Source organism: Lagenorhynchus albirostris, chromosome 12 (genome assembly GCF_949774975.1).
Source record: "Lagenorhynchus albirostris chromosome 12, mLagAlb1.1, whole genome shotgun sequence".
NCBI classification, from domain to species: Eukaryota; Metazoa; Chordata; class Mammalia; order Artiodactyla; family Delphinidae; genus Lagenorhynchus; species Lagenorhynchus albirostris.
In genome coordinates, this window is record NC_083106.1 from 45,778,607 (window position 1) to 45,794,550 (window position 15,944).

The following is a 15,944-nucleotide window of genomic DNA, read 5'->3' on the forward strand; positions in this document are numbered from 1 at the left end:
GGGACATAGGACTCTTAAAACTAAAACTGGGAAAGTTCCAGTCAAACCACAACCAGTCGGTCACCTTATGAGTGTTCCTCCTTGAGTTACAGATTTGGTTCCTTCTAACTGACTTTGTGTTTTTATCTTGGGCCCCAACCCCTGTCCTACATGTGGGAAAGAGACTCTATGAGGTAGTGACCTAGGCATATACAGGAAAAGAAAATAAAGAAATTTCATCCAAGTGGATTCATGATAAATGTGTTTGGGTCAATGGAGGTTTCATCTTGGGGGAGAAGATTCACCATAAATGTCTCAGTGGAGGAAGTTTCCAGTTTTCACAATCAAGTCTTTATACCTGAATGGTTTCTCTCTTGATTTTAAAGTAAGATAATATATGGAATTATTCTCCACTAGTTATTCCAGTTTGGCTTTCAAACTGGTAATTTATTTATTTTTTTTCACAGCAAAGAAGGAAAGCAAATAGCAACATAGAGGAACTTTTGAGCTGACAACCAAAGCTTATGCCATTCAAGCATCTCTTCCCCTTTCCTTTTGATGGTAGCTGGCATATTTCAATTTTCTTTTTCAGTGGCCTCAACAAATGAGATGAAAGGGTGAGACTGCTGGTATGGCATTTAAAAGTTATGACTTCAGCAAATTTCCTTAAGAAAAATGGGCTTTGCTTTTAAAATGACCCCTTTCCCCCCTGTTTTAGTAAAAATGTGCATTACCCTAAAATATTCTGTTCCTTATATGGAACCTAATGTTTTGTTGTTATTTTATCAGCCCTCTCTGGCAGTATTCTGCAGAAGTTCACTGACATGTTATTTTCTCTCTGCAAACATGTAGCTCCAAGTTATAAAGATAAAATTAAATGTCATAGAAAGTCATAAGAAAGTCTAATTCACCTCCAAACAGTGAACGGAGGAAAGCTAAGTTAGATTCTATAGAGTGGTTTGTGGTCCTTAAGTATATAGTTAAGTCAGACTGAGAATAAAGTCAACCCAGGAAAAAGCAGAGTTGAGACAGATGGAAACAGAGAGAATGTGGACGAGCATATGGGGGACAGCAGGAGAGCTAGTTGTGATGACATCATTTGTGACCCTGGATATAGCCATGTCTAATCCACCCCCTTGAACTTTTTAGATAACATGAAGTCATATTTCCCTTCTGTTCTCAGCCAGTTTGCTTCCGAACAAAAGGTTTCTGACTGACAAGCTCTCAGGAAAGGTTGCATTTTCATTGTTGACATTTCTACAGCTCCCCAGGACTGGGAACATGATTGAGTGACACCCTCTCAATTTTGTACCCTTGCAATGCAAATTCTTATTTATTCATTTTCTTACACAACAAACACATGTGTTTTTTGAGCCCTTGGAAGAGACAAGGATAAAGGGTGATGGGGATGAAGGACACAGGCCCTGGGGTGGACTGACTGCCCAAATCCGCACAGTTTCTCTACTTCTGTGACTTCGTGATTGACTCACCCCTCAGCCAACAGACTCATGAGGAGATTGTTTTCAGAATTAAAAAGAGCTACACTTGCAAAATGTAAAATATTAAAAATAGCAGGAACTTTATAACTTTGAGCTGTCATTGTAATTGGTATTAGTATTGATATTGTTATTTTTTGATGCGTACAAAGTGTTCTGCTAGTGTCCTCATGATATAAGTAGAAGAGAGCAGGAGATATTTAAGTTCACAACAAGAAGCTGCAAGTTGGGGTTATAAAATGAACACACATACTTAATGGCTCATAGTAATATTTAGGGTATTTAAAAAATATTTAAGGTACTTTTTTTTTTTTTTTTTTTTGGCTGCACTGGGTCTTCGTTGCTGTGTGCGGGCTTTCTCTAGTTGCAGCGAGCAGGGTCTACTCTTCATTGTGGTCCACAGGCTTCTCATTGCCGTGTCTTCTCTTGTTGTGAAGCACAGGCTTCTAGGTGTGCGGCCTTCAGTAGTTGCAGCACATGGGCTCAGTAGCTGTGGCACACAGGCCTAGCTGCTCTGCAGCATGTGGGATCTTCCCGGACCAGGGCTCAAACCCATGTTCCCTGCATTGGCAGGAGGATTCTTAACCACTGCGCCACCAGGGAAGTCCCATATTTAAGGTCCTTTTAAAAAAATAAACTTTGCCAATATGTATTCATATGTGAGTTGCATAAGTAAAAAAGGAAAAACAGGACACATAATGCTTGCCATTTAAAAATAATCATATGCCCTTATTTTCCTCCTTACTTTGTGTAAAAGGTAGCCATGTTATCCATTGTTCTGTAGCTTTCATTTTTCACCTAATATCCGCAGCATGACAGAAGTGTGCTTCTATTTGTATTTTACAGCTGCATTGTATTTAGTTGATTAGAAGTAACTTACTTAGTATAACTTGTGTGCTTTGGGCAGCCATTTGGATTGTAGCTGAACTTAGGCTATTACAGACTCTGCAATAAGTCACTTTTGAGGCCTAGCATTTTCACTTACACAAATATAGCTCTTGAAGGTGATATTGCTGTGACTAAGGGCACACACATTTGTAATATGGATAATGATTGCCCACTTGTCCTCGAAGGACATCCGACCAGTAATGTATGAGGTTGGCTGTTCACTGATAGCATCTCCAAAAGTGCTAATCAAAACTTTAAATACTTTCCATTTTGATAGATAAGAAAAAATGGTAATATATTGTAGATTTAATCTTCAGTTCTCTTTTTGCAAGTGACATTGAGCATCTTTTGATGTTTAAGAGCCATTGTCTTTCCTTTACTATGAACTATACTCTGACCATTTTTCTACTTGGTTATTGATCTTTTCCTTTATAAATTTGGGAGATTAGCACTTAGTCTCTGATGGAATGGCATATAGCTTTTTGTTCATTTGTTTGTATTTTGCTGCTTTTTTTGGCAAAGTAGTAGTTTTTAAAATTTTATATCAAATTTATAAAGATTTCCTTTTATGGCTTGTGGATAATTTCAAGTCAATTAGAAGGTCCTTTATCTTTTTTATGAAGGCATTTCCCGGCGTTTTCTTCTAGGATTCTTGTGCTTTAATGTTTTTCACATTCCAATCCTGATGCATTAGCAATTGAACCCAATGTGCAGTGGGAAGGACAGATCCATCCCAATATCATTTACTGATTTGCTACATTGATTACATAATGAATTACCATTTGTATTTGAGTCTGTTTCAGGACTTCCTGTCTTGTCTCATTAGTCTTTCTTTGTCCACATGTCAGTATGAAACTTTTTAAAATATTAAATCTTTATAATCTATTTAAATATTTAGTTGGTTTAATCTCTACTGGTTGTTCTGTTTCAGAATTTTGCTGGCAACTCTTGTTTGTCTAATTTTCCAGGCAAACTTTAAAATCATCTCATCTGTTGATACCCTCCCTGCAAAAGTTGATATTTTTATTGGGATCACATTAAATTTAGAAATCGATTTTGGAGGAATCAGTATCTTTATTTTTGCAAAGGTGTTCTATCCAAGCACACAGTATGTCTTTCTATTTGCTTAAGTCTACTTTGAGGTCTTTCAAATTAAAAATTTTTTAAATTTTGCTTCATATAGGTGTTAAGCATTTCTTAAGTTTATTCCTAGGTTTTTTTTTTCCTTCTGTGTTGCTTTTGTAAATTAGAGTAACGTCTTCTTGGGTTTTCCAAGCATATAACCATATATCTACAATTAGTTTGATTATTTGCATGTTGAAAAACAAATTTTTTAAAAAATTGCATACTTCTAAATTCTTTTGTTTTGTTTGTATTGGTCAGTGCCTCTAACACAATGCTAAATTATAGAGGGGTTAAGGGAATTTTTGTCTTGTTCCTAATCGTTAGGAGAGTATATGTAAATGAGCTGGTTAAACAGTCTCTGTAAGACAAATCCTCGAGTTTGAAGTCCACAAAGCAGCCAGTGAGGAAGGGAAGATGGATGTAAAGAAGGGAGAGTGAGGACAAGCTGGAACTCACAAGCACGATGTGGGACCCATTAGGATGGACCGAAACACATGTCAGTTTTAGGAGTTGTCGGTATTCTTCACCTCAGACCTAAATAGTTGTCTGGCCCTTGATCCACACTTAAAGAAAAACCCATGGGAAAGCAGACTATGTTACCTTAATATTAGTGATCTTACCTAGTAGCTGTTACCTACCTTTCACCACTGGGATGAGGAGGGAACACGTTCATCTAGGTTACTTTTGCTTGTCATCCAAGATTCAGCTCAGGAATTATTATATTTGCTAATTTTTTCTTGACATTGTATTCACCATTCCCCTCAGTTATTCTTTCTCTCTGCTTCCATCATTTTGTGGACATCTACTTTTATTATACTGCTGAGCATTTGTTCTCCCTTCTGCTGATACTTGCACCCTGAATTTCATCTGGGTACCACCTCCTCTCCCTTTCTCGGTCCCTATACTTCAGGCAGAGTTGATTGCTCACCTGAATCAGGGTGGGAACATGGCTCATATCTGGTCAGTCAGAGCATCACATTCCCCTGGCCATGACAATTTGTTCAAAGATGTGCAAATGACCTAATCAGAGCCAATGCAATATAGTAACTTTTGACAGGAATTCTTGAAGAATATACTTGCAGTTACATTGGAAATAAAATTGAGAGAAAATGGAAGCTATCTTGCCTTCTATGGAGGCTGAAAACAAAGCCAGCCATTGGAAGAGAGCAGAGATGAAAGCATCAGGATCTTTTGATATTATCTGAGCCCTAAGTCCAGGTATGCATGCAACTGGCTCCACCCATGAGCTTGTCAGTTATAGAAGTCAATAAATTCTCACTTTCCTCAATCTATTTTGAGTTAGGTTTTCTATCATTTGTAACCCAAACAATCCTAATACACATTACTGATAGATACTCAAGCACTTCCATTGATTATAACTGTGATTCCCTTTTCCATGTTCATAGCTACTCCATACATACTACCCTCTAGCCTTATTATTCTATGAGCACCTTTAGAGCAGGGAGAGTATTTTTAAATTTCATAACCCCAGAGATGATTATCAGTATATTTTGTAAATATCAGGACACAAATAATGTTTGTTGAATGAAAGAAAAACTAAGTGTGTTCTATTTGCACAGTGAATTTTTTTGAGCCTGGTAAATAACTAAGGCACCTGCCATTTTCATGTATTGTCAGTGTTCTCATCCTTCTTTGGGGTTTGTGCTTTTTAGTCTCTATTTTCATTCTCATTGGTAAGAAATTTTCTGATTCTTTATCTCTTTATTTTTACCTTTGGAAGCTTGCCCTTTTCTCTTTGATTTGTGTAACACAGCCACCTGTGTTACATTCAATTTTTTTAGTCTTTGATTACATTATGTATTTTGTTTTCTTTTTTTATGGTAATTCAGAGTCATTCAAGCTGTTTTCTATAAGCATTTCCACCCACTTACAGGATCTTCTACTGCATTTACTTCCTGACACCTGGGAGTATTATTTACCATCTATCTTTTAATGTGCATCTAAGGCTGTTTCTCTACCAAGCCCAGATGACAATTGAGTAAAACTATACCCTATGAATCGTTCTAAAGATGAAGGAAATAAACAGACAGCCTCTCATTCTGCAATTAGTTAATCATTGAAAATATGTCAAATGGGCATTGTGTGTCTGATTCTGAGCTAGGTGCTATAAGGGACAGAAAGATGAAAAACACAGGCCCTGCCCATTGAGAACAAAGTAAATATGATACAAGGCAAAGAGAACAACATTGATACACAAGTGTATAAGAACTCAGTGAAGGACTGAGAGAGGAGTGACTACATTTGACCTGGAAGTCGGAGGTGATCCAATCTGGGCCGTGAATAGTGGATGAGAATTTTAAACGGGGGAGCATGACTCCCAATGGAGGGAACAGTAAGAATAAAGGTATGGAAGTCTCTGTTCTCGATCCAATGCTTCATTTTTGGTACGGTGAGTAGACAGTATAGCTATTAGAATAGATACATGTATATGTATAACTGAATCACTTTGCTGTACACCTGAAATTAACACACTGTTAATCAACTATACTCCAATATAAAATAAAAGTGAGAATTTTTTAAAAAAATAAACTATTTTCTGATTAAGTTTACTTAACTAATGCATTTGTCTCTTAGAAAATACCTTGACCTCATGGTTGAACCTAATGGTCCTCACAGTTAGTCATAGTGAAACACTTATTAGTCACCTTGCTCTTTACAAAACACCACAAAACTCTGATCTATTAACATAAATAAGTACATAATTTTGTGCTTAAAAAAAAAGAAAATGGGATGTGAGGCCAGAACAGCAGAACAGGTAGTGTATTAGTTTTTTATGGCTGCTGTAACAAATAATCACAAACTTGGTAGCTTAAAACAATGCACGTTTATTATCTTACAGTTCTGTAAATCAGAAGTCTGACATGGGTCTTACTGAGTTAAAATCAAGGTGCAAGCCAGGCTGTGGGAGAACTTGTTTCTTAGACTTTTCTAGCTTTTAGAGGCTCCCTTCCTCTACCTTCATATCTCTCTCACCACTCTTCCATTGTTGCGTTTTCCTCTGATCAAAGCCCTGTGATTAGATTGGGCCCACCTGGATAATTCAGGAAAATTGTCTCATCTCCAGGTCCTTAACTTAATCACATCTGCAAAGTTCCTTTGGCCATATAGGTAACGTTCCCGGGTTTCAAGGATTAGGATATGGACATTTTAGGGGACCACTATTCTGCCTACAGGTGTCTTAAACCAGATCATGAAGGACTTTGCCAGACATGCTCCAGCAACATATTTCAGGCATGGTATGTGAAGTATTATCCTGATGACAGCAGATATAGTGAAAATAGGGCAAAGTTGGAGAGTTTGAAATAACCAAACCTAAATATTGTTGGAAGCTGTGACCTCACAGACAAGTTGTTATCAAACAGTTGGCTCAGCCCTTGCATCCACCTGTGTATCTACTACCACTTTTGGCAAACAAATCAATGAGTAATATTTACAATTTGTACATTAATCAGAATCTTCGTTTTCCTTCTCCTCTCTCTAATGCTATTAGTGTTACAAATGCCACTCTGAGTATCTTTGAACTAGGAAAAATAGTATGTTTCTGGGTTATTTTAAGATATGGGTACTAAAACCCTAGTAGATGTATTGTAACATTACTAAACAAACTATCAAAGAACTTTTCACAAATACGTAGACATTTTTGTTGAATTTTACTTGGTTTATTCATTCAAAAAAGTCACTTTCAAGTAGATGATTAGTAAGTGCTTGAGATATACCAATAACTTACGTGTCTCTGTTCTTTAATTAATTAATTAAACAAATATATATTAAGGGTCTGCTATCTGCCAGACACTGCTTACCTGCTGGGAAGAAAGTAGTAAACAAAATGTCAGAACCCCCTGCCATCATGCCACTGATATTCTAACATGGTGATGGACAATAATGAAGATAACTAAGTGGGCTAAGAAGCATTTTAGACAGTGATAAATATTAAGGAACAAATAAAGTAGGAAGGGCAATATGAAATGTTAGGGGTTTGAAATTTCTGATGATGCAAGTCACTGAGAAGATGACTTTGAAATAACGAGCTATAGGAAGTGAGGTCGATCTAATTAGCTCCAATTTTCACAGCTGGAATCTGAGGCTTAGCGGGCTGGAGTTGACTGGTACCCGTTCTGGCTGCTGAGTGCTTCCTCTTCCTGAATGTGAACTGCCAGCCACAGTCAGGAAGAGCTGAAGGGGAGGCAAACATGGATTCAGTGCTGCCTCTGCCCTCCAGGACCTTACAGGGAGGGAAGACAGGGCTCAGATCATCTATGGTATAAAGTGATTATGAAAGTGCCATGAAGGATGGGGAAACTTAAAAGTGCTTAAGTAGGAGTTCCATTTATCACCCAAAATGGCAAAGAGCCAGAAAAGCATTCAGTCCTATAGAATTCTTAAAAACAGTTCATCAGAGGAATAATAACTGGTCACAGTGGCTTTTTGAGTTTTCTTTCATTCTTTTATTATGACTATGAAGCAGTAACCTAAAACCATTGAGGAAAAAGACAGGCTTGCATGTAGCATCTTGGAATACCTGCATTGCTTGGAGCATGTGAGTGAAGTGGGGTCCAGTTTTTGACTACCTTTAAGTAGTGTCCCTCCAACATGCTGCAGGCTTCACATGGGCACTGGCAGCCAGAAACTGCCATTTGGAAACACAGGGTCCTTGTCTGGCATCTTATTCCTGATGTCCTTGCCTGTCACTCAGCCTCTAGCCACCTGGGTTCTTTCCATTATGTTTTTGTTCCTGATAATAAAGTGGATTTTCTTTCTTTGAGAATAAGCATAAAGATACCCAGAAAATAAAACCAGGTGCCTGTTCGCAAGGCTCCAGCAAGCAAGCACGCAGATGAGGCTTCTCGGCCTGTCCTGCAGTTTTCCCAAGAGGAAAATGCTGCCGCTGACATGAATAGCAGAGGCCAGACAAAGATTCTTAGGGAAGATAAACAGGCTGTGATTCTCTCCTGACGGCTCCCACTCTTCTCCTCAATGACTGATCATGGCACAAAAGGTCACGGGGATAATTCTGCACCTGCAGCCTGGGAAGGCCAGGCTCAGTCCTTGCAAAGAACTCTCCCATAATTGATGCTAATTATTATTGAACCAAATGCACCCTTTCATAGAGGGGCATGTGGGAGGCTCTGTCACTGTCAGGGTGATTTTACCAAGAGCAAGTTTAGAATTCTTCGCACAGATGGACACACACTCAAGAAGACCCAAGTATTGCATACAGGCTCTTCATAAAGAATATTATCATTAGAAATTTCTGCAGCTTTATAATGAGTTGCTCAGAACTCAGGTGAATGACAAATGCTACCCAGTACCCAGGGCCAGAGTACTGAGTGGAGGAGATGATTTATTCATAGGGGCTTGAACTCTACTGCTGGGCCTCTGGGTTGCTTGTGAGATTTTGCACCCTGCCATCTGGACTCTGAGACAGGTTAACAACAACTTTGGAGACCTTGGAACCCACTGGGGATTTGCTTTCATGGACATCCATCTGCTTTCTGGTGACTTTAATGGGAGGAGGGGCCCAGTGAAGAGGATTAAGAATAGAGAGGAAATGGAAGAGAATTCACCCAGCTGTACTTAAAGCAGGGCTGGATTTAGCAGAATGCCAGCGTGGAAGTGGGGACTTTCCCTTGACATTAACCACTCCCTGTTTTGGAGAAGAGTTTAAAAGAATGTTACATTTTCTTGTTTCAATGCATCATTTCTACTTTTTTCCTCCTTTGATTATAAATTAATGGTTTTTGAAGGTTGTTCTTACATATAAAAATAGCATTGCAAAACTATACAAAGTGGTAGATTGTGCTTAAATTTACAATTTTATTCCCAATTCTGATTGTTTTATTTTTAAAAACACAATTATACCCCTTAAGCCAACTATTGATTGGAGAAAAAGAGTCACATAGTTGTTCATCCATCGGAGAATTATTGTACCCAGACTATGTTCTGGGCGTTTGTTCTGGGTTCTGACACAAAGATGAGGAAATCTTCATCCTTCTCATTATTTTTTTTTCAGTACTTTAAAGATGTTCCTCCACTGTCTTCTAGTTTACCTTGTTTCCAATGAAACATCTACTGTCATTCTTATCTTTGCTCCTTGGTAGGTAGGTAATGTGTCTCTTTTTTTTTTTTTTTCCTGGCTGCTCTTAAGATTTCCTCTTTATTAAGGTTATAAGCAATTTAATTATGTTAGGTCTTAGTGTAATTTTTTCAGGTTTCTTGTGCTTGGGTTCATTGAATTTTTGGATCTGTGGTTTTATTATTTTCATTAAATTTGGGAAATTTTTATCCATTAATTCTTCAAATATATTTTCACCCTCCACCCCACCCCCAACCCAGGGACTCCAATTACACATAAATGCTCAAAGTTGGTCCACAGTTTACTGATGCTCTATTCACTTTTTTAGTCTCCTTTCTCTCCATTTTTCATTTTTTGATAGTTTATATTTTTAGAGCTTTAAGTTCACTATTTTTTTCTACAATATTTAATCCATTGTTAATCCTACCTTTCAGACATTGTATTTTTCATCTCCAGAAGTTCTATTTGTGTCTTTTTTGTATCTTCCATGTCTCTTTTAACTTTCTCATGCTTCCTTCTACCTTTTTGAATATGTAGAATATAGTTATAATAATATAATGGTTTTTATGTCGTTCCTACTAATTTTGTCATCTGAGTAATTTTTGAGTCTGTTTCCATTAATTAATTTTTCTCCTCATGAAATTCCTGATTCTTTGCAAGTCTGGTAATTTTTTATTTAATGAGTTTACTTTTTTGAGTAAGGAATATTTCTTTAAATATTCTTGAGTTTTTTTTGGAATTCAGCTAAGTTACTTGGAAACATTTTGATTCTTTCATGATTTTCTTTTTTGATTTGTTAGATGGGACAAGAATGCCATTTGAGCTAGGACTAATCTAGCTCCACTATTCAGGCAATACGTAACGCCCTATGTATTGTGGGAATTCTCCACTCTAGCTGGTGGGAATGTAAACTATTCCTGTCTTGTGTAATCTCTAAAAACTTCTGAAAGACCCACCCTGCTTTGGTGGGTCTTTCCCCAGCCAGGATCAATTTCCTCACAGGCATGTGCTGATCAGTTCTTAGCTAAAGTCTTGAGGAGAATCTTCTATAGATCTCCAGGGCTCTCTCTCCATTCTGGTACTCTGCCCTGGGAATTCTACCTGTCTTGGTCTCTTTATATCTTCAACTCTGTCCTGTCAGTTTTTGAACCTGCTTCTGAATCACTTGGGGTGTGATTATACAATACTATTGGCTTCTGAGAACCACAGCCCTGATGAAATCTTTCTCCAGGTTTATCAGTTGCCAAATCCAACAGCCTTCTCTGGGTCTTCAGTCTCCTAGACTTTGTCTGGGATACAGCCATACTCTTCCTCTCCACATGGATGTCCTCAGCATTATAATAGGTTAAAACAGGTGTTTCCCAGTTATCCCAGCTCAACAGTCACCCAATTTTGGGCCAAAGAGAGGAAAAACTTGACCCAAGTTCTGAGCTGGGGAGTGCCACTGACTTGCCTCCCTTACACTGTGTATGGATTTCTGATTCCCCATCTGCAAAATGAAAGATAATAATTAAATCTACCATACCAGGTGGCTATAATAATCAAATTAAAATGGAAAGAATGCTAGACATAGTGTAAATATCTCTCAAATTTTTTTACATGTGTTCCATCCCTTTGTCCTTTCTTTCTACATTCCAAGAGTATATCCCTTAGGGAGATATTCTAGCTTATATCTTCTGTGTCCAGAATACCACTCAGCATACTGATTGAGTTGTTTTTATTTTTTACATTTTGTGATCATGTTTTTCTAAGATCTCTAATTGTTTCTTTTTCATAGAATCCTGTTACTGTTTTATGGATGCAATATCAGCTAAAACCTCTCTGAGCATGTAAATTATACCTATATATTGTATATGAGCTGTCTTCTGTTTGTTATTTTAACTCAGTTGCTTCGAGTGTTCTTTTATTTGGTGAATATGGTGCCTCTGTTTTGTGGTGCTGGTTTTCCTCTAATCTTAGTGAATCTTGATAGTTCATATTTGCACATGATAATCAATGTTTAATTGTGAACATATGTTCTGATTAAAGTAGCTTTCTCTGGAACTTGTGTGGGAGGATAAGTAAGTAGTCTGCCACAGTGTGGGGGGCTCCTTATTCATTCCACAGTCTTAGTTAGTTGGGGTACTGCTCTACTTCTCTAGGTACAATATTTATTCTGGGAGTCTTTTATGCCAAAAATACACACTTTCAAGAGGTCCTGTATTTATGCTTTAGCACAAGAAGCTGAAGTCCACTGTTCTCTGTGTTTCTTTCTTTCTCTGGTTTCCTTATGGAAGGTGACGTTTCATTAGGCTTTACTCTGTTTTTCTCTGTACTCCCATCACAGTGCTAAAAGCCATATCCTGGAAGATCACTCACGTTTAAGGACCTAGATTTTCTTTGGAGGGAGTGAAAGGAAGGATATTTGGAGGAATCATGGCTACTACCTGTTTTCTAGGATAAGTGGGCATAAGAGGGGTCAAAGCGGCCTAGTTATTCAAAATCTGGTGCTTCAGTTTCTCTGATTATTTTCTAAGGTCCTCTTGTTTGTTGACTCTGAGCTTCGTTTATATGTGAAATTGCTTTCAACAGTAATTTTCTCAACTGTGTATTTTGGACTGTTGTTTTCTCCAATTTTGTTTCTCTGACAATCTGACTCCATCTGCTTCCTATCTTTCAGGAATTCCTCAAAATTTCCCAGGAGCTGGTAGCATTCTTTCTGTTTGTAACTGTTGTTGTGGATCTGCTTCTTTAAAAACATTTAAAGATGTATGTGCTCAGCCCCCATCCTGAAATAATCTTTACCATAGTACCTCTAGTTTTAATAACCTAGGGGAAAAAAGTTCAGTTTTTTTTTTTTTTTTTTGCCGTACGTTGCGGAGCACAGGCTCCGGACGCGCAGACTCAGCGGCCATGGCTCACGCTCCCAGCCGCTCCGCGGCATGTGGGATCTTCCCAGACCGGGGCACGAACCTGCGTCCCGTGCATCGGCAGGCGGACTCTCAACCACTGCGCCACCAGGGAAGCCCCAAAAGTTCAGTATTTTAAATACATTTCTAGAGAATATTTTTTCTAGATGTGTCCCCAGATTTTGAATGTGCAGCTTATTTGGAACTTGTAATCATCTTTACACGGTTGCCTTATAGAAGACCTCTTATCTGATCTCATAATTGGTTGATAAAAAGTTGGTTGAAGCAGGGAATCATAAAAATTATACATGAATACATTTTATTTCTGTGAATATATACATGTACATTCTTGTATCAATCTTTTGATTAAGGTCCATTTTCTTTTTGAGTATAGATACCCGTTTATAATTCCGATTCATCTTTCCTTTAAAGACCATGCCCATAAGGCATCATCTGTTTTCCAGTTTCAGTTTCTCCACAGTGGATAAGAAGTTAAAGCCCTTTGAGTAGAGGATTCCTCTTGTATCTTTATAATTTCCATCCCTTTCTCCCAGTCAGTCATAGTTGCCTAGCCCACACCTGTTTTGCAATAATTATTTTAATAATTCTCCTTATTGCAATCCTTCAAAATAGTCCTTATTGAAACAACTCTTTCTACTCTTATTTCATTTATTTATGTAACATTTAAATTATATAGTTGCAGTAATAAGTATAGTAGGCATAAACAGTTTTGGAACTAAAATAACTAATTCTTATGAACATACACTTTAACTGGTGGGTACAAAAATGCCAGGGCCTTTTTAATAATGAAAAATCTCCGCTGTGAGTGTTGAGAGACTGTGAGCATCCGGCTATGTTTGAAATGGGAAGAGAACTCTGGTTGATCTGACAATTACGTTAAATGGACACTGGTTAAAAGGCTTTGTTTTGAATGTTATCATCATTTATTCCACAAAAAATTTTAGGCATTCTGCTAGGCTTTGAGGATATAGAAGTCAATATGATGAATAAGAATAGGTAAAAAAGAAAAGAAATATACCCAAAAGCCTCAAAGACAGGCTAGTGTATACATATACGATAAAGAGGGCATCATAGGGATTTCCCTGGTGGTCCAGTGGTTAAGAATCCACCTTCCAATGCAGGGGACATGGGTTAGATCCCTGGTCAGGGAACTAAGATCCCACATGCCGTGGGGCAACTGAGCCTGCGCACTACAACCAGAGAGCCTGTGCACCACAACTACTGAGCCCGTGTGCCGTAACGAAAGATCCCCCGTGCTGTGGCTAATATCCGATGCAGCCATAAATAAATAAATATTTTTTGAAAAGAGGGCATCATAAATAATGGGGAAGGGACCAACTGTTTAGTAGATGATGTTGAGAAACTTATTCACTATATGGAGAAAAATAAAACAGGATCCCTATCTATTGCCACATACAATGGTAGACTCCAGATGGATTAAAATATTTTAAGTGTGAAAGACAAAGTTGGAAAGTTAATAGAACAAAATATAGGAGAATATCTTTGTGATTAAGAGATGGGGTGGGGAAAAACTTCTTAAATAAAACAAATTACAAACCATGAGATAAAATATTAGTTTTACATCAAAATTAAGCATTTCTGTTCTGTGAGGAATTTAAGGGACTATGTAATGAACAGATAGCAAAATGGAAGAATATATTTCAAATGCCTAAATCTGGGAATGGATTAATATGTACAATACACAAAAAACTCCTGAAAATAATCAACAGCAACAAAAATGCAACAATCCTAATAGAAATCTGGACAGTGATGTAGAGAAGAGAAACCACCAAAAGACTAAGTATATAAAATGATTCTCAAACACATTACTAATCCAAGAAATGCAACGTAAAAACAGAAATATAATTTTACATTGCTAGAAAGGCAAAATTTGGGAAGTAAGTAATGCCAAACGTTGGGGAGGATGTGAGTGTATTGATATTCTCATGTGCTGCGGGTAGGAGTGTTGACAGATTAAGCCATTTTGGAAAGAGTATTTTTGCACTACCTAGTCAAATAAGAATGCGAGTTTCCTGTGAGCCAGGAATTCAGCTCTTAAGAGATGTATATATTTAACATATGTATATATACACACATACATTATACACACGTGTATATATGTATGTTCATTGTATATGTACACATATTATCCACACATGCTAAAGAAATTCCCACAAGGTCTAAAGGGGACTTGTAAATGAATGCTTATTGCTGCATTACTGTGGTAATGAAGACTTGGAAGCAACCAGTAAATGTCTTGGGAGCACAAATAGGTAAATTGCGGCAGCTGTATACCAGAGAACATTATGCACCAGTTAGAAGCAATCGATTTTGAGTGTACTTGTGGCACCATGGATTGATCTTAAAAATATATTGTTGAGCAAACAAATCAAAACGCAGGATAAGTTTAATTAACGAATAAAACCTAGAATATAACACAGTACCACTTACAAAAATTTAAAAAAATGCACATAAGTTAGGAAACAATGAACAAGAACGCAAACAAATACGAGTGTGCATTATCACATTACACTGTTGCCTGTCGATGGCAGAGAGGAACTGGAGTGTTATGCAGAAATTAAGGAATTAAGTAAATGAGTAAGTAGGGACAGCTAGGTGGTGGGTAGTCTTAAGATGACCATGTGTGACAATTGGCAATGAATTCAGAACTGGGATTAACTCAGCCTTCCTCACTTGAGATCCAAATTATTTAGAAGAAAAGAAACCGTCATAAAACTTAAATCCAGTCCTCAGAGGATTCATGGATTGTCGGAGTAATCAGTATGATAGAATATAGCAAGGGAAGTATTATATTACAGAGGGAAGTATAGCATGCTAAAGAGAACTTGGGAGAGACACCCAACCCTTAGAAGACTCTCTGGAAGGGTTGACACATAAACTGAATTCTGAACGATGAATCTGAATTAGCCAGGTGAAGTGGATGGAAAGGAAATAAAAGAAAGAAAAATGGGACAAAATTTTCAATGAGAAAGTATATTTATAAATTTGAATATGGTTACATTTATAGTATATTGTCATATAAATTAGTTTACAAAGGATTTTATGTCCTGATTTTAGATTATCAACATTAGAACATATTTGCTGAGAGTTTATCATGTGAAAATCATGTTTGAACATATAAAATACTTGTGAGAAATCCAGATATTCAAATGTGACTATAGTCATTATATCAGTTAGAAATTGCATTTGGCTGTTAAGAGATATGACAAAGTGAGAGAGTGGCATGGACATGTATACACTACCAAATGTAAAGTAGATAGCTAGTGGGAAGCAGCCACATAGCACAGGAAGATCAGCTCGGTGCTTTGTGACCACCTAGAGGGGTGGCATAGGGAGGGTGGGATGGAGACACAAGAGGGAGGAGATACGGGGATATATGTATATGTATAGCGGATTCACTTTGTTATAAAGCACAAACTAACACACCATTGT